The 18,866-nt window shown below is 32.2% G+C and overlaps 1 protein-coding gene across 3 annotated transcripts in view; it reads right to left on the bottom strand.

The window, feature by feature from the left end:
- Positions 1-18,866, bottom strand: part of LOC114333617 (glucose dehydrogenase [FAD, quinone]) — a 123,404-nt gene that overhangs the window by 32,880 nt on the left and 71,658 nt on the right. Inside the window, exon 1 of one of the 3 annotated variants that reach the window (XM_028283530.2) lies at positions 2,435-2,570. The exons of the other annotated variants lie outside the window; for them this stretch is intronic. The gene's annotated coding sequence lies outside the window, so the exon portion shown is untranslated. Of the gene's footprint in view, positions 1-2,434; positions 2,571-18,866 lie in introns of those variants that run through there. 3 annotated transcript variants of the gene reach the window in all.

Genomic DNA, 18,866 nt, shown 5'->3' with positions numbered 1-18,866 from the left:
TCCTCATTGTTTTTATGCTGTTCCAGTATTTTATCTGTCTCTCTTTGGTATAACTTCCTCATTTCCATATTTTTCATCTTCTGTATTGCTATTCTTGTATATTGAGGACTCTCTATTATTTCCATTAGTTTCATGTTTATCTCTGCTGTCACTAGTCTGTGTTGGGTACCGAGTTCGGCTTCGTTCTCTGTTTTTATATTTTGTATCGTTAGTTCTGCGTCTCGAGGATATATTGTGTAGTCAATTATGCTTCTCGCATTTCTTTCTTCTGCTAGGTTGATACCAGAAAGAATTACTGAGTAAACTTAAAAAAACAATTTACAAGTTTACTGTTCCCTATCTCAAATTGGAGGAAAAGTCCACTTTTGCATCTGAACCATTTCTTTCACACTGAATTACTACTAGGAACTGTCCAATTTTGCTCTTTATCAAATTGTTAATATATAGATCTCTAATCACAGATTACAGAGGCGTATTCAACTAATTTTGACCAAAAATCGGAAATGTCCGGTTTTGCATCTAGACCCCTCAAATATTGCAAAACCTCTTAAATTTTAAAGAACCGCTTGGATTGACATGAAATTTGGCATACGCATAGCTAACAAATCATAGAAAAAAAAAGTGATATTGTGCCGATGTGTGCTTTTGCCCTAGGGGTGAGAATTAGTCATAAAATTACTAATTCTAAGTAACTTTTGTTCTATGAAGTTATTTCACCAAGTTAATACTTTTCGAGTTATTTTCGAGTGAATAATGTTAATTTTTCTACAAAATAACCACGTTTTCAGACGGTTGTTCGCAAATAAACTCAGAAACTAAGTATTTGGTCGAAAAAAAAATCTTATCAAAAATATAGCAAGTAAAAAACATGGTGTATATATTAGGTGACTACCTAGTAAAAACAGAGTTATAGCTAATGAAAAATAGGTTCATATTCGTCAAATTCCAAATCGAATATTTTAACGTGCCATAACCAAAAAATGAAGCACTTTTTTGGGGAAAACTCATTTTATCTTTTTTAAAGTGTTTAAACAATGCTTATTTTTGTTTTTTAAAAAAAATTTTAGCATCCAAAGTAAACAAGTTCCGCTCAAAATAATGTTGGTCCCTTTTTTTGATAAGAAATCGAGAAAATCACCCCCTAATTAGACTAAATTAATGTCCATTGCCAAAATATTGTCTATAAATTGCTACAATTAAACAAATTAAATAACCCGCACATGTTTATATATAATAACAAATTGGTTGATGTGATATACGGGGTGATAAAAATATACTATTAAATATCGGATATGAATAATGAATGTTTGATATTTGACATACCTATAGAGACCTAATATATACACCGTTTTATTCACTTTTTTATAGGCTATAGTTTTGCTAAGAATATTTTTTCGACAAAATGCTTATGTTTTGAGTTATTTGCGAAAAAACCGTCTAAAAACGTGGTTATTTTGTTGAAAAATTAACATATTCACTTGCAAACTGGAAAACTATTGATTTGGTGAAAAAACTCTATAGAACAAAAGTTGCTTAAAATTAGTCAGTTTATCCATTTCGGGACTTATTTTGGACATATATTTTTTCACCCCCGAGATGGGGTGAAACTCACCCCCAGGGCAAAAGCACACATCGGCACCATATCACTTTTTTTCTTTGACATGTTAGCTAATGCGTATGCCAAATTTCATGTCAATCCAAGCGGTTATTTAAAATTTACAGCAAAAACCGTGAAAGAATGTACTATTAGAGAAAGTATCCAGATAGTTATTTGGAACGTAAGCTAGATGAACAATGGGACCGCAGCCTCGAAATAAAATGACGCACTGAGATGGCCAGAGGCGCTTTCAATAAGATAGAGCAATAAAAAAACTGGGAATAGAGATAGATTCTCTGTCCTATTATATGGAGTAGAAGCCTGGAAAATTACTAACGCGACTGACAAACACTTGCCAGCTTTGAGATATTGTGTTGTCGAAGAATGTGGAAAATATTATGAATACAACACGTAACAAACATGGAAACAATAAGAAAGATGGAAAAAGAAATACACAATACTATGAAGGAAAGACAAATGAGCTTCTTTGGTCACATACTAAGAAATGAAAAATGTTGATGCTATTGGGTATACAAGAGAAAATGGAAGTGAAAAAGAGGACCGGGGGGACGACGCACATCCTGGTTGATAAATTTAAAGCAGTGGAGCGGGAAAACAACAATATAACTCTTCAGAATCGCTGCAGACGGAGTAAAATGGACCATGATAATCGCCAATGTCTTTAAAGGATCAGTCATTCGAAGAAGAAGAAGAAGAAGAATTCAAGAGAAGGACGCTGTTAAAGCAGTGTACAGTTATTTTACAAATTTTTTAAGTATCATTTTATAAATAGAGCGATAAAGTAATTAAAAATATATATATTTAAAAATAGGCTACCTAATAATTTGTCATAAACTACATCCACTTATGGAACCATTCACAAAAATGTTAATTAGCACTAATATATACTTAACACCGATTTTTTAACGTATATCGAACTTCGGTCATCTGTTGCCAGACGTTTATAAAAAAATGACCAAAAAACCACTTCAAGATCCTTATAAAAGACCGAATTGACCCTGAGTGTGATATATGGCAAAGTACTTTTTTGAATTTGATCAAAGGCAAGACAGGTTTTTGGTTAATCGGCTAAACGATTTAAATAGTTTTCTTAATTTGATTTCATATTATTAATACAATAAACGTTCATTGAAAATACTAAATGACTATAATATGTAATCTATTACTGTTTAAATTTTTTATGCAAATAGACTAGGGAACGAATGATTATTTTTTATTTTTAGTAAAGGTGATACCCACGTATAGTATTTTTACTACAAAAGCAAGATTACGTAGGTCAAAATTTCGGACGTAAAAGCCCTGTAGCCCAGTAAATGAACGGGAAATTCGGCGATACCGTGTAATTTTCAGGGGCAACTCCGAATTGCATGAAAATTTGGATTTAGGTTCTACTTACCCTCCACTTCAAAGTTGAAATTGTGCCGTTGGTTGCTTTTACTTGGGGGGTGACAGTCACCCCTTATCGGGGGTGAAAAAACATACCTTCAAGATAAGACCGGAAATGGATAAATTGACTGATTTTAAGCAACTTTTGTTCTATAGAGTGTTGTACTTAAGTCAATACTTTTCGAGTTATTTGCCATTGAAAATGTTGGATTTTTCGACAAAAAAACTACGTTTTCAAACGGTTTTCGCAAATAACTCAAAAAGTAAATATTTTATCGAAAAAAATATCCTTAGCAAAAGTGTAGATTACAAAAAACCCCAAAAATGGTGTATCAGTAAAGTCTATCAATCAAATAAAAACAAAGTTGTAGCTCATGAAAAATACGTTCTTATTCGTCTAATTCCAAATGGAATATTTCAAGGTGAAATCACCGAAAAATTAAGCACTTTTCGGGAAAAACCCATTTAAACGTTTTTAAATTGTTTATAAAAAGCTTTGTTTTAATTTAAAAAAAAAGTTTTAGCATTAAAAATAAGCGAGTTACGCTCAAAATAGAGTTGGCCTTCTTTTTTTTTTTTGTTAAACATCATAAAAATCTCGCCGTGTTTAGCTCCCCAAATGAAATTAATCGCTACCGCTTTACAAACAATTTACTTATGTACCTATCTATTTTTTATATGATCTGTCAGTCTCACCGGTTTAAAGTGTTTATTTTTGAAAGGGTTATAATTGAGAAGGGTTGAATGAATCACGAGTGTATGCAAATTTTGAACAGCCATATCTTAACCAATTTTTGTCTTACGGAGAAACAAAATAAAACTAGTATATTTATAATAGCAAAACCTACATTTTTTTACTCCTTAAGATTTTTTATCACTTACACTTTTTAAGTTATTTTGAAAAAATGAAATTTTTCAAAAATTTTTAGAATTTTTTTTTTACTATAAAACCATATGTTTTTAAAAATAAGCCCTTTAAACCAATCAAACTTACAGATCATATAAACAATACACATACAGTTAAAATAAATGGTAAAGCCAAACGATTAATTTCATTTAGGGTGCTAAATAGAGGGTTGTTTTCACGATTTTTTTTTACCAAAAAAAGGGGCCAACTTTTTTTTTTCAGTGTTACTCGTTTATTTTTGATGCTGTAAACTTTTGTAAAAAAAACACATAATAAGCCTTTTTCGATGCTTTAAAAATGTTAATAAGGTTTTCCCGAAAAATACTTCTTTCTTCGGTGATTTCGCGTTGAATTATTCGATTTGGAATTAGACGAATAAGAACAAAGCTACAACTTTGCTTCTACTCAATTTGTAGACTTTACTGGTAACCTCCCAGTCTACTGGGAAAAACGGTCTGAAAACGTAGTTTTTTTTTGTCGAAAAATCAACATTTTAAATTACGAATAACTCGAAAAGTATTGACTTACGTAAAAAACTTTATAGAGGAAAAGGTGCTTAAAATAAGTCGGTTTATCCATTTCCGGCCTTATTTTAAACACGCGTGTTTCACCCCCCGAGAAGGGGTAAATGTCTCCCCCCAAGTAAAAGCAACCAACGGCACAAATTCAACTTTGAAGTGGAGGGTATGTAGAACCTAAATCCAAATTTTCATGCAATTCGGAGTTGCCCCTGGAAATTACACTCCAAAACGGTCATTTATTGGGGTACTGTCAAAACATTAATATGTGACTTTTCATCGGGGCCACGTTTATGTCATTACTTGTCAGATATTTTTCTTTGTTTTTGTTCACTATAAAAATAATATCTAATTCTTTATTCTAATTAATGATGTCAATCGGATTTCATCAATTGCCGAAATATATTAATCATATGCCAAAATATTTGTTAATGTTAACGAAAATAATGATATTCCATAACATCAAATCTAGAATTGAAATTTCTGTAGCACAGCTAAAATACGACACCAACACGGAACTTCCCGATCTTGAATAAGCGTCCACATGGTATAATATTTTAATAAGAAAAACGTAATCGCGATTACATTGAGAATTTTAGAATTATATTAATTAAATAACCAAAAACATTTATTATTATCAATAATATAAATTTTCTAAAACAATTATTTAAGTTCAATATTCCAAAAAAATAATAATTATAGTTAAATATTTTAGACATTCGTACCTACGCTGCTCATATATTTAAACTAAATGACAGTTCAGTGTTGCTGGTCAATTATGCTGTGAGCTGTGAAATAATCTATTTTAATGATTATACCTACACTATGATAATATTCTAATTAATATATTTCGGCAAGTAATGAAAACCAATTGACATCATTAATTGAAATAAATAATTATAGATATTATTTTTATAGTAAACAAAAACAAAGAAAAATATCTCTGACAAGTAATGTCATAAACGTGGCCATGATGAAAAGTCACAATCTAATGTTTTGACAGTGCTCATACGTCAAAAATTTTGACCTACGTAATCTTGCTTTTGTAGTAAAAATACATAATAGAGTATTTACATAAACCTTTGTAAATTTACAAAAAAAAAAATGATACAACAATGCATATACATACTCCGACTAAGAATGTGGGAAGAGGAAGACAAAAACGATTTTTACGAGAAACTCAAAGAGATTTACATATATAATACACCCAAGAATGACATTTCAATGACGATTTCAATGCAAAGATGGGAAGGGCAGACGTAAACAAAGACGTAGGTGGTAAGGAAACTCCACAAAATTACGAATACTAATGGGACGATGCTTTGTAAGCTAGCAGCAGCAACAGACACATTTATAATGAGCACACACTTCAAACACAAAAAGAGCGTAAGGTAAAATGGCTAATACCAGGGTCAACTGAAGGTTATCGAATAGATCATATATTTTGATTTCAAACAGATGGAGGAGAAATATTCAAGATGTAAGGGCACCTCGAAGTGTAAATGCAGATTATGACCACTACCAAGTAATAGGAAATATGGAAATAAAAATAATTAAAGACACAAAGAAATACACAACAAGAAAAAATTGGAATGGAAGGAAAAGGAAATTGGAAGAAATAGTAGGCGATATAAAGAAATAAAAAGGCAAAAAAATGGTACGATGAAGACGGCAACCAGGGAAAAATCTAGCACGAATGAAATGGCTGAAGACAGGCAGATGAGAAAATTTAGAAGAGTATAGAAGGAGAAAGAAAGACTCAGACAAATGCGGTACAAACAAAAAAAAAAGATATGGATTGATGAATTTATAGAGTTATAGAAAGAAAAAAAAAGAAAAAAGGTATGTGAAGCTCTATAAAAACTGCAGTTAATGTGACAAGTTTAAATTTTGGTGAATAAGATAGAACACTTCAAATATCTTGGGTATCAGTTAATGGAACTAATGATAGAAGTCAGTCGGTGGTGGAAGAATGGTTGGTGGCAACTATTCAACATAATGTGAACAACTCGATTTGGGGTCAAATGGTTCTCTGGGCATAATACATGTAATATTTTGTGCATCCATGTGTAATTTCACAATTATAGTCAATGTTTCCATGACTGATCAAGTTTAAAGAGTTTTACCCTAATATTTTTGTATTTTGGTGGTAAGCATGTTAGCATCTTGTCATCACTGTTAATGATCTGTTATCAGATTGAAAACTAGTTCTGCTTGTAATGTAGCTCTTTTTAGGGAATTTTATTTAGTATACCTTTTATAATATAAAGGATTTTCCTTGTTTTTTGTAATATATGGTATACAGCCAACTACAGGAAAACTTTTCCCCGTGGATTTTTTTTATAAATTCTACTATAGTTATTTTCCTAACAAGTGCAGAAAGTCATACTTTTCCGCACGCGACTGCAGTTTGCCGAACGACGCGAAGCGGGAGTTCGGCAAGCAGTCGAGTGCGGAAAAGAGACTTTCTGCAAGAGTTAGGAACAATATTTTTTCTACGAGTCTTTAAAAAATGACCAAATCTTAATCAATTAATTTAATTAATATGAAAACACATACACAAATTAATTCTTTAACAAGGTTGTCAAAACCAAACTTTCAATATAATTAGTTAGCATGACGACGATCTTGGTTTCCATGACGATGATTCAAAACGACTGTTATTGTCTACCGATTTGACTTTCGAATATTATGTCAAAATAATTTTATTTCACCGAATTGTCGCGTTAATTTCATTAAAACAGGAACATAATAAGATACATTTGCAATAAAATAGTAAATAATATCTAAATATTAGTTTATTGCATGTATTATAATTATTTTAAGGCCATATTAAAATATCTACACGCGTGCGGAAAAGTAAAACGCGTGCGGAAAACTAAAACTTTCTAAACTAAAACGTTTGCGCGAAAGTAGACATTTTTGCACGCTGTAGAAAAAAAATTTCCGACCGTGCAGATATTATTTTAAATTCTTTGGGTCATTCGAAACCAAAAAGGTCTTTTGTAATTTTTCTCTTAAGTTGATCATTTTCGAGTTGTAAACAATTTAAAACTGAAAAAAGAACGAAAAATTACTATTTTCAAGGCTCACAAACACAGGTAAAAAATATTAGTTTTATAATTAGTGCAGCCGATATGTGAAACAATTGTGCATTTAATGATAGAAGTATATAATTTGGACCACATATACTACACATATAAAGGTTCAAATTTAGATATGAGGCCATTTCAGATTTTGCCTTTTACAAAAATGGCGGGCATTCAAAATGGCGACTATACATATGTGACTAATAGCACGATAACTTTTAAAAGAGACGTCAGATTTCAACCGAATTTGGTATATAGGTTCTTTTTTTGATTTATAAGATCGATGTCTTGAACCGGAAGAATCGGTGTACCAGAAGTTGCGTTTTTCCTGGTTTTTATGTAAAAATATTTTGTTTTTTTTTCAATTCTTTCAAAATTCTTTCTTATGTATTAATTTTTCAAAAAGTTAATACGGCCATTGAAAAGAGCGTAAAAATATTTTTTAGGAAATGTTTTGAACTTTTTGGTTATGTTAATTACCATTTAATAAATGCATAACACATCTTCACATGTACATATGTGCGGCAGATTCGTGCAAATATCAGAATTATTGTGCATTTAATGGTAAAAGCATATAATTTGGACGACATATACTACACATATAAAGGTTCATATTGAGATATAAGGCCATTTCAGTTTTTGTTCCTTTTACAAAAATGGTGGGCAGTCAAAATGGCGGCTATTCATATGTCACTAATAGCACGATAACTTTTGAACGAGACGTCAGATTTCAACCAAATTTGGTATATTGGTTCTTTTTTTGATGTACAAGATCGAGCTCCTGAACCGGAAGAATCGGTTTACCAGAAGTTGTGTTTTTCCTGATTTTTTTATAAAAATATGTTGTTTCTTTAATTCTTTCACCCTGTATATATAAATTTTTCAAAAAGGTAATACCGCCATTGAAAAGAGTGTAAAAATATTTTTTAGGGAATATTTTGAACTTTTTAGTTGTGTTAATTACCATTTAATAAATGCATAACGTATGTTCACATGTACCTATGGGCGGCAGATTCATTTTGAATGTAAAAGACAAAATCGGAGATGGCCTCATATCTAAATTTGAATCTTTGTATGTGTAGTATGTGTGGTCCAAATTATATGCTTCTACCATTCAATGCACAATAATTCCTATATTATTATTTGCACGAATCTGCCGCACATAGGTACCTACATGTAAAGATACGTTATGCATTTATTAAATGGTAATTAATATAACTAAAGAGTTCAAAATATTTCCTAAAAAATATTTTTACGCTCTTTTCACAGCTGGTATTACCTTTTTGAAAAATTAATATATACAGGGTGAAAGAATTGAAAAAAAAAACAACATATTTTTACAAAAAAAATCAGGAAAAACACAACTTCTGGTAAACCGATTCTTCCGGTTCAAGAGCTCGATCTTATACATCAAAAAAATAACCTATATACCAAATTTGGTTGAAATCGGACTTTTCGTTCAAAGGTTACCGTGCTATTAGTAACATATGTATAGTCGCCATTTTGAATGCCCGCCTTTTTTGTAAAAGGCAAAATCTCAGACGGCCTCATATCTTAATTTGAACCTTTGTATAGTCCGTCCACTATAACTTTTCTCATGCGGTACGATTCATTTTCAATCAAATTAAATCAAAACATAAATTGAAACGAACGTCGATGTGTATATACATTTTGTATACTGTATACTATATACTACACACATCGGCGTACGTTTCACTTTCTGTTTTGACTTAATTTGATTGAAAATTTTTTGCTCAATTAGAAATCCAATGAAATCAATTAATTTGTGGTCATCTGATTGAATACAACCAATAAAACCAACAAATGTCACGATTTGATTGTAATACTGATGAGAATATTAATGAAATTATCGAATCAAATATACCAAAGAATACTGTTTACAGTAAAAAATTTGTATGTTAATTGCACATTTAAATAAATTGTTTTTGCTCTGTATTTTTTTTTTCATGACCAGCAAAAAATTTTCTATCCGAATAACCCTCGAACATTGATAAATGCTCAAAAATTTTTTAACAACTTTCTCAAGCTTGTTGCTTACAGGCAACAGACCTCCGCCTACGGCGTCGGTCTGTTTCCAAGCAACAAGCTTTCGAAATCTGTTATAAAATTTTTTCGAACAATTATCAATGTCCTTGGGTTATTACTACTGAAAATGAATCGTACCGCATGAGAAAAGTTATAGCGGACGGACTATATAATGTGTAGTAGGTATATGTGGTCCAAAATATGCTTCTACCATTAAATGCACAATAATTCTTATAATATTTGCACGAATCTACCGCACATAGGTACATGTGAAAATAAGTTATGCAATTATTACATGATAATTAACATAACTAAAAAGTTCAAAATATTTCCTAAAAAATATTTTACGCTCTTTTCAATGCCGGTATTACATTTTTGAAAAATTAGTATATACAGGGTGAAAGAACTGAAAAAAAACAACATATTTTTACATAAAAATCAGGAAAATCGCAACTTCTGGTAAACCGATTCTTCCGGTTCAGGAACTCCATCTTATACATCAAAAAAATAACCCATATACCAAATTTGGTTGAAGTCGGACTTTTATTTTAAAAGTTATCGTGCTATTAGTCACATATGTATCGTCGCCATTTTGAATTCCCGCCATTTTTGTAAAAGGTAATATCTGAGATGGCCTTATATCTAAATTTGAATCTTTATATGTGTAAACAAACTGGAACATGAAGTAAAAACCACTTCTATGTAAAAGGTATATTTACTAAAAATTTTTAGAATCCCAATGGATTCAATAAAATGAGTTCATCAGAACGTTTTCAAACCTATCGGTCCATCATCAGTGAATTTGAATACTTGCAAAATAGCCCCAGAACCAAACAATGGTTGTGATGATAAATATATCTACATTGTGTTAAAATAAATTTAAAATGGCTAAACGCCGATGTTCAGGGATTAAACCTCTGAGAACACGGTGAAACTCTACCCGAGGACCCAATCAACCATCTTCGGTCAACGATGACTACTAAGTTATCACTTAGTAGTCATCGTTGAACTGCGTTTGGCCATTTTAAATTTATTTTAACATAATGTAGATCTATTTATAATCACAACCATTGTTTGGTTCTGGGGCTATTTTGCAAGTATTCAAATTCACTGATGATGGACCGATAGGTTTGAAAACGTTCTGATGAACTCATTTTATTGAATCCATTGGGATTCTAAAAATTTTTAGTAAATATACCTTTTACATAGAAGCGGTTTTTACTTCATGTTCCAGTTTGTTTAACTATAAGGTATACAGCCAACCCAGGGAACTACCCCTTTTTAGTCTTTATATGTGTAGTATGTGGTCCAAATTATATGCTTCTATAATATCATTAAATGCACCATTCTTATAATATTTGCACGAATCTGCCGCACTAAATCATAAGTACCTAAAGTCAAGTTCAAACCTTCTTCTATCAGGTCCCAATAAGAATTTTTGCTAAGAATGTTTTAATCTCAAATACTCGTATATTTTTTGTGTTTTTTAAGTTTTATGTTTTTTTATGTTTCTATTTTTATGTTTCAAATTTAAATAAACCCAAAATACTTATCAAGCACTGATAGAATAAGGCTTAAACTTGAATTTAGGTTCTTTGTAATTTCAGAAATGATATTTTTTACTTTGTTTTTGAGCCATGAAAATCGTTGTTTTTTGTTTTTTTAATTTGTTTTTAAAATTGCTTATAACTCAAGAACGATCAGCTTAAGAGAAAAATTACAAAAGACCTTTTTTGTTTTGAATTATTCAAAAAATCTAAAATAATATCTGCCCAGGCCAAAGAGATTTTAGTAAAATTTATTAAAAAAAAGTAATTTTTTAATTATTACTTAATTACAATCTTGACAAAATTATATCGGGCAACCCCTTTTTTAATAATTTTTAACATTCTAAATTATGTAAATGTTATCAAATCATTTTTATCCATTAAACAGATCGGTCGAGGTCGTATTTATATCGGATCTAAGCCTGTGGTCTCCTACAGACGCTGTAGGCTGCGTACAACGTCACGCCGCGCACCGTAGGAAACTTGTTCATTTTTTCTATTTTTAATAAACTATGAAGAACAAAGACTATCTTTCAACCGAAAAAAACGAAGTTCACCGGTGAACCTGGTTCAACTGAACCATAGATTCGACCCTTAGGGTCGATTTCTCATACCTGCTGTAATCTATGGTTCAGTTGAACTAGGTTCACCGGTGAACTTCGGTTTTGTTTGGAATGCGTTTCTCATTGTACGTTCATGTCAGTGCACGTTCTACAGCTTTCGAAAAATGCCAATAGATAAGTATTTATAGTCAAATAGTCATTTTAATAATTATAAATATACTGCGTATACTCTGTATACTCGGAGTATACGGCCCAGAAAATAACATGCCTCAAACAACAAGGGAAATCTTTTATGACGAATTACAACAAGTAGTAGATCAAGTTAGAGGGAAGATGATAATACTGGGGGATTTTAACGCTCGAATAGGTAATCAAGTAATACCCGGAATTAAGCAAAAACACAATTAAAATGTTAAAAACGAAAATGGAGAACTGATGATAAACTTCTGCACAAACAACGAACTTAGAATAAACAACACATTTTTTGACCACAAAGACCAACACAAATATACATTCAATAACACCCGTGGACAAAGATCTATGATAGATTATGTTGTAACCAACAGAGACATACATCCATCAAAAATAATCGACGTAAGATGCCTCAACTCAGCCGATGTAGGTAGCGACCATAGCCTAGTATTATGTAAAATAGGAATCATTATGAAATATTTCACACCTAAGAGGGCAGCACCAACACAAACAAAAATCAAAGTCGAAGGACTACATACGGAATCCACGGAATACTTATACAGGAAAAGAATATCAGAGAAGATTACTGAGAATGGAATATTAGAAAACGATAACATCGATGAAAGGTGGCAAAAACTCAAAAATAACATAATCGACGCTGCAACAGAATCACTTGGAGAGAGAAAAGTAACGAATACTCACATATTAAAGAAGAAAACCCCGTGGTTTAGAGAGGAAGTTAAGATAAAATGCGAAGAATAGAAGAAAGCCTTTTTACAATACAGAACAAAACAAACACAACAGGCATACAACCACTACAAACGATTCAGAAACGAAACGAATACTTTAGTGAGACAAATAAAAAGGAAGCACTGGCAGAGTTTCTCAAAACAGATGGAACACGACTTCTACGGAACACAAAAAGAAGTATGGAGAATGATCAGAGGGCAAAGAAAGGAGATGAACGAATTAATAAAAGCGAAACACATTCAGAAGGAAACATGGGCAGACTACTTCCGATCTCTATTTGTTAAAGGCGACGATAATGAACCACCAACACCTAAAGTTACGACAAGCGAAGAAATAAACATCGAGGAGGGACAGGTAAAGGAAGCATTAAGAAAATAAAAAAATAGAAAATCTCCAGGAGAGGACAGAATATCGAACGGACTCCTAAAGTACGGAGGACAAGATCTAACTAAACAACTATTAAAACTAATACAAAAAATAACAGAACAAAACAGAATACCACAAGAATGGAGATCAAGCATCCTAATACCTCTCTTCAAAAAAGGAGACAAATCAGAGCCCGAGAATTACAGAGGGATTAACTTATTAAACACAACATTAAAATTAACAACAAAAGTGATAACAAACAAATTGAATGAAATTATAACATTAGCAGAGGAACAACAAGGTTTTAGGCCGGGAAGGTCGTGCACTGACGCTATATTTATAATGAGGCAAGTTCAAGAGAAATCGTTGGAATACAACAAACCGGCATATTTATGTTTCGTGGACCTTAAGAAAGCATTTGACAGGGTCACATTAAAGGACGTTATCCACTTGTTATACTCGAAAGAGGTACCTCTGGGAATAATTAAAACGATAGAAAACATCTACCAGAACAACACAATAAAAGTAAAAGTGGAAGATGAACTAACTGACTCAATTGAAGCCGGCAATGGGATAAGACAGGGGGATTCCCTGAGTCCTTTATTGTTCAACCTGATCATGGACGAAATAATAAAAAAAGTAAGAACTAAAAAAGGATACCAAATGGGAGAAAAACAACTTAAAATAATCTGCTATGCCAGAAAATTTAACATGTTAATTTCCTCAAAAAAGACAAAATGCATGGTTATAACAGCAGATGCAATAAGATGTAAATTGGAGCTGGAAGGTCAGATAATAGAACAAGTGATGGAGTTTAAATATCTAGGCATCACACTATCTAGCTACGGAAGGCTCGAAACAGAAGTGGAAGATCAGGTGAATAGAGCAAACAGAGCCGCAGGTTGCCTGAATGACACAATATGGATAAATAAAAATATAGGAAAAGAAATGAAAGGCAGAATTTACCAAACAGTCATCAGAGCAATAATGACATACGCGGCAGAAACACGACCCGACACAGAGAGGACAAAAAGATTGCTCGAAACAGCGGAGATGAAAACCCTTCGAAAAATCGATGGTAAGACTCTATGGGACAGAGCTAGAAGTACAGATATACAACGGAGATGCAAGGTGGATAACATTAATAACTGGGTAAGAAACAGAAGAATAGAATGGAATGACCACATAAGCCGAATGACAACAAATAGGGTAGTCAGGACAGCGAGAGACGGTTCCCCAATAGGAAGACGATCAGTGGGAAGACCACGAAAACGATGGAACGACAACTTACTAGAGGCACATTGAAAAAACAGACAGAGTCATGTCTATACAAAAAGAAGAAGAAGAAGAATAAGAAGAATAATTATAAATAAATGTTATAAAAACAAAAATAATGTTATCTTTTATCGTTAGGCTTAATATAATAAAATAGGTTATATTTATATTATGGCAGCGTTTCGTGTTAATACAACGCATGCGTAATCCATGAAATCATCTGAACTGGATTCAGAAATCTTTGAACGGCCGAATTCCAGCGTTCAAGCATCGTTCAAGTTTAAACTGCCATCGGTTGAACGTGAATTGAGAAAGACGATTTTGACTTTTAAACTGACGTTCACTAATAGTTCAGGTTAAACTGGAGTTGAACTCGATATGAGAAATTGACCCTAAGTGTAATTTAAGTGGTTGAAACAATTGAATAAGAAAGGACTTTTTTCCCCAAATGTTGTTGTATGTATTGCTATTTTGCGACAAGGATAATAAATTAAAATATTTTTAACCAGTCGTATCTTAATTGAATGATCGTTATTTTATTTCATTATGACTTTGCTCTAAATTTAAAGTTATAAACAAGGAAAGTAGAAAAGAACGATGTTTTTAGTAATTTTTGTTCGCGACCTATTTAAAAGGAAGAAGTCAATTATTATTACTGAAGTTATCACACAACTTTTTCTGCAAAAATAGAAATGCCTCCTGTCACATCCAAATGTAAATGTTTTTTCACAGATCCATCCTGGTCTATAATCTATAATAAATATTATATTTTCTAGGCCATATTAGCGTTTATATCGAATTTATATATTTTTCGATTAAATTTATCATTGAGATAAAGGAAACCTATTATGGTCCAATTTGAAAAAAACGTATATTCTTGAGTTCATCATGTCCTATTTAGTAAATAACCATAATTTATACATCTCTATTAACCTTGTGATAAAAGAAGACGATAATCTCGCACAAATCGGTTAATTTTATATTGACGTAGGCTATCGACATTTTTGTTAAAAATAGGTACTATTAATAAATTTTTTAAACGCATACAAATTAGGTGTTTTAATTATTGATTTACAATAGAAGTCCGGATATTTAAGTATTTGTGTTGTAGAATTTGTAACCAGTATTTTGTTTAAAGCCGCGTCCTCACTGGTAAATTTTTAGTGCGTTTTGAACTAATGGTTCGTCGCAAGAATTTGCGTCGTAAAGTTTTACCAGTGAGGACGCGCTGCTCAAATCATTTGATCTTCGTTCGAAAACCGACAACCGATGAAGCGTGTGCGTTTTGTGCGTCGAAAATTATTGCGTCCGATTTATGCGACGAACACGTCCACGTTAGCACAATTTACCTCGAACACGCAAATATTTGCGACGAACAGCTAGTTCGACGCAAATTTTCACCAGTGAGGACGCGGCATAAGGTGTCTTGCTACTGCTCATCTTTTTTATATAAATTTTAATTAAACAATTTAATAATTAGTATCCAGTTACCATATAATTACTTTATTCCTGCCTTTAATTTGTTTCCAAGCTGCGGAAATATGTAGCAATCATTTTTATAGATCTTGTTAAATTTACTAATTTGGACTAATTTTTTAATTGATTTATCGTAGGCACGTCTAGGTGTCAAATATGAAGCAACATATTCTTTTTTACTACTATATATTCATTACTATGAGAAACAGATTATAACATCCTGTAATTGCTTATTTTAAAATGCAGCGATAAAATAGAAAAATCACAAGACGGAAATTTCCGTAATAGTAAAAGTTGAAGGTCTTGTTCAGATTCGTGATATTTATATCACATTTTAATATGAAGACATTGGTTTTAACATTTGCATGATATATTTTAATTATTATTCGCTAGGTAATACGACGATTATGGAATATTAAGCTTGATATTTTATGTCCTTAAAACTTTTCTCAGAATCATCCATACACGAATTTGCAAGTGAGTTCCAGATGAGTGACACTCAAATCGGATTCTGAAACGGATTGGGCACAATGGGAACACCAGAAGCTCTTTTTGCTTCCAATGTGTTTGTGCAGAACGATACAGAGACATGAATGTAGATATATATGCATGATTTATTGATTATCGAAAAGCATTTGACTGAGTTAACCATCAAAAGATGATCAAAATTCTGAGAACAACTGGAATAGAAAAAAAACTTACGAATTATCTTAGAACTACATTGGCACCAATCATTAACAATTCAAATAGAAAACATAATATTCGAAGATATACAAATCCGACGAGGAGTGCGACATGGTTGCGTTGCAACCATGTCGCACGAACATTGGACGAAGTCCAAGGTGGAATCAAGATTAACGGAACCAGCATAGACAACATCAGATACGCTGATGATACCGTCCTAATAGCATAAGAACTACAAAATATAATAAATGCGGTAGTTCGTCATATCATTGAAATCTTACATTTTTTAGGCCATTTGTTAGAGGAGTCAATTTTATTTTTTTAATGTGTAGGGGGATCCGTAAAAGCTTAAGTTCAAGTTTTTGGGGTCGCCACCCTTGTTCCCCGGCCGCCATCTTGGAAAAAGTGTCCAAAGGGGTTTCGCGGTATATCTCGTAAGCTGCCAACCCTACGGAAAATCTAATAAAACATAAAATGTAGCAAATTAAATTTTCTACAATTTTGTTTCTATTACTTTTTATCGTCAAGTGACCAACAAGAAAGATATAAACAAAAATAAGTTAAAATTTTTTAATAAGTTTCCTTTTGGATGTTATAACTTTTTTTCAGTTCATTTTACAATAAAATAACATTATAACAATTTTGTAGAGGGTTTTTTAGCGAACAATTTCCACTATAAAGTTTTTTAATTCTATTTATTTATTTAGGTTTTACAGCGCTCCAAACTTGACCAGATTCTCGAAAGCTTATAGAGATACAATAAAAACAAAACGTTAGGCTTACTTTTCTATCTATGACTTGACCAGATTCTCGAAAGCTTATAGAGATACAATAAAAACAAAACGTTAGGCTTACTTTTCTATCTATATATTTTTTTATTCATACAATTTATTATGATTTTGACCGATGCTATTATTAATATATTTTTGACCTTTATATCAACTATAAAGCTTAGAACCCTAAGCATGTATAGAATAGGCCCAAGAAGTTGTTTGAGGACAAATTCGCCAGTCCGGAAGGAGAATGACGCAACTTCAAAAGGCAAAATTCTCCAGAAAAGCAAAAAAAAACGATTTTTAAATATTTAAAATAGGGATTAAATGAAGAGTAATCGTCCAGGAGCATCGGTATGGCGTTTGTGTTTTGACAACGATGGCGTTTATTTTCATCGATATTGGTTCGAATTTCATTATTTTAATTTAATCGCCCCATTTTCAACCCTATCTACAGTTGCGTCATTATGCATCTGAAACAAGGTCTAACGTAGCACGTATTTCAGTAAAGACGCTTATAGTAGGGTGGTTCGAAAAAAACTTTTTTTCTTATTTCAGATCGCTATAGTGTGCAAAAGTTGCCATTGGTATAGACTTGAAAAAAACACTAATTATTATTTTTTTATTAATTTGTCTTCCGGTCGTGCAATGCCATCGAAGTTAGCGAAAATTGTGAAAAACCTTAATTTTTCATATATTTTTTTAACAGGCCAGATGGTTTTAATTGCGTTCCTATACCATGAATTAACTACTAAAAGTATAAAACATCAATGTAAATGCACTTATTATACATTTGTTTCATATCTTCCGGTCGCGCAACATAATACAAAATGAGTAAAATTAGTAGTTTTTGCAAAATTTCGAAGTTTGACTGTTTGGTACAATTTAATCATACGACTTTTAGAGATGGTATAATCATACTACTTCAATTACAATAATATATTTAAAATCCAAGCATATAAGATAAATTTTGATATTCAATTGTTATTCGGTAGCGCAGCTTCGTCAAAAACAGCAGACTACCGAGAGGCGAGGCGAAAGTGACGAATGCCAGCGAAGCGCCCGCAGCCACAAGTAAAAATACATGTGGGAATACCTCTACAATGGAGTATTTGTCTTCTCCATTACAACGAACTGCCATTCCACCACCTTTTCCAACACTTAGATGAAAATACAACAGGCCCAATAGGATATTCCGGACCAATTGGAAAGACCCTACCTGATTGTGAAAGACTACCACTTATTGATTTTAATCCTATTGATTGTGAAATTCTAAAAGTTGACAAGCGTATTCTTAGCAAGCACCAATAATTGTATTTGCTTGAGATATCAGAAGTCATCAAGTCAGGACATTGTTCAGAAGACTTTGTAGTGGGTACGTGATCCCAGCCCAATGTCACATTCAAGATGGCTTACTACTGCAAACAGAGTTTTGCGTTTCTACATCAGTGTGTCCAACCCTTCTGAAAATCTGAGAGAGATTGTCATATTCATTCTCAAATGTTATAATATGCCTATGTGGTTTGCCACAAAAATAAACCACAAATTCACAGATGGACCTAGACATGATTACAAAATCATTGAATCTTCAAGGTACTTACCAGAAGAGCTGCTTCAAGTTGTTGATCCCGTTTTACAACGGAATACTTACTTTGCCCATCCCGAAAATTTACTTT

The sequence above is a fragment of the Diabrotica virgifera genome, chromosome 3, assembly GCF_917563875.1.
Source record: "Diabrotica virgifera virgifera chromosome 3, PGI_DIABVI_V3a".
Taxonomy (NCBI): domain Eukaryota; kingdom Metazoa; phylum Arthropoda; class Insecta; order Coleoptera; family Chrysomelidae; genus Diabrotica; species Diabrotica virgifera.
Note: the sequence above shows the minus strand (reverse complement) of the source record. Positions and strands in the feature narration are given on the sequence as shown.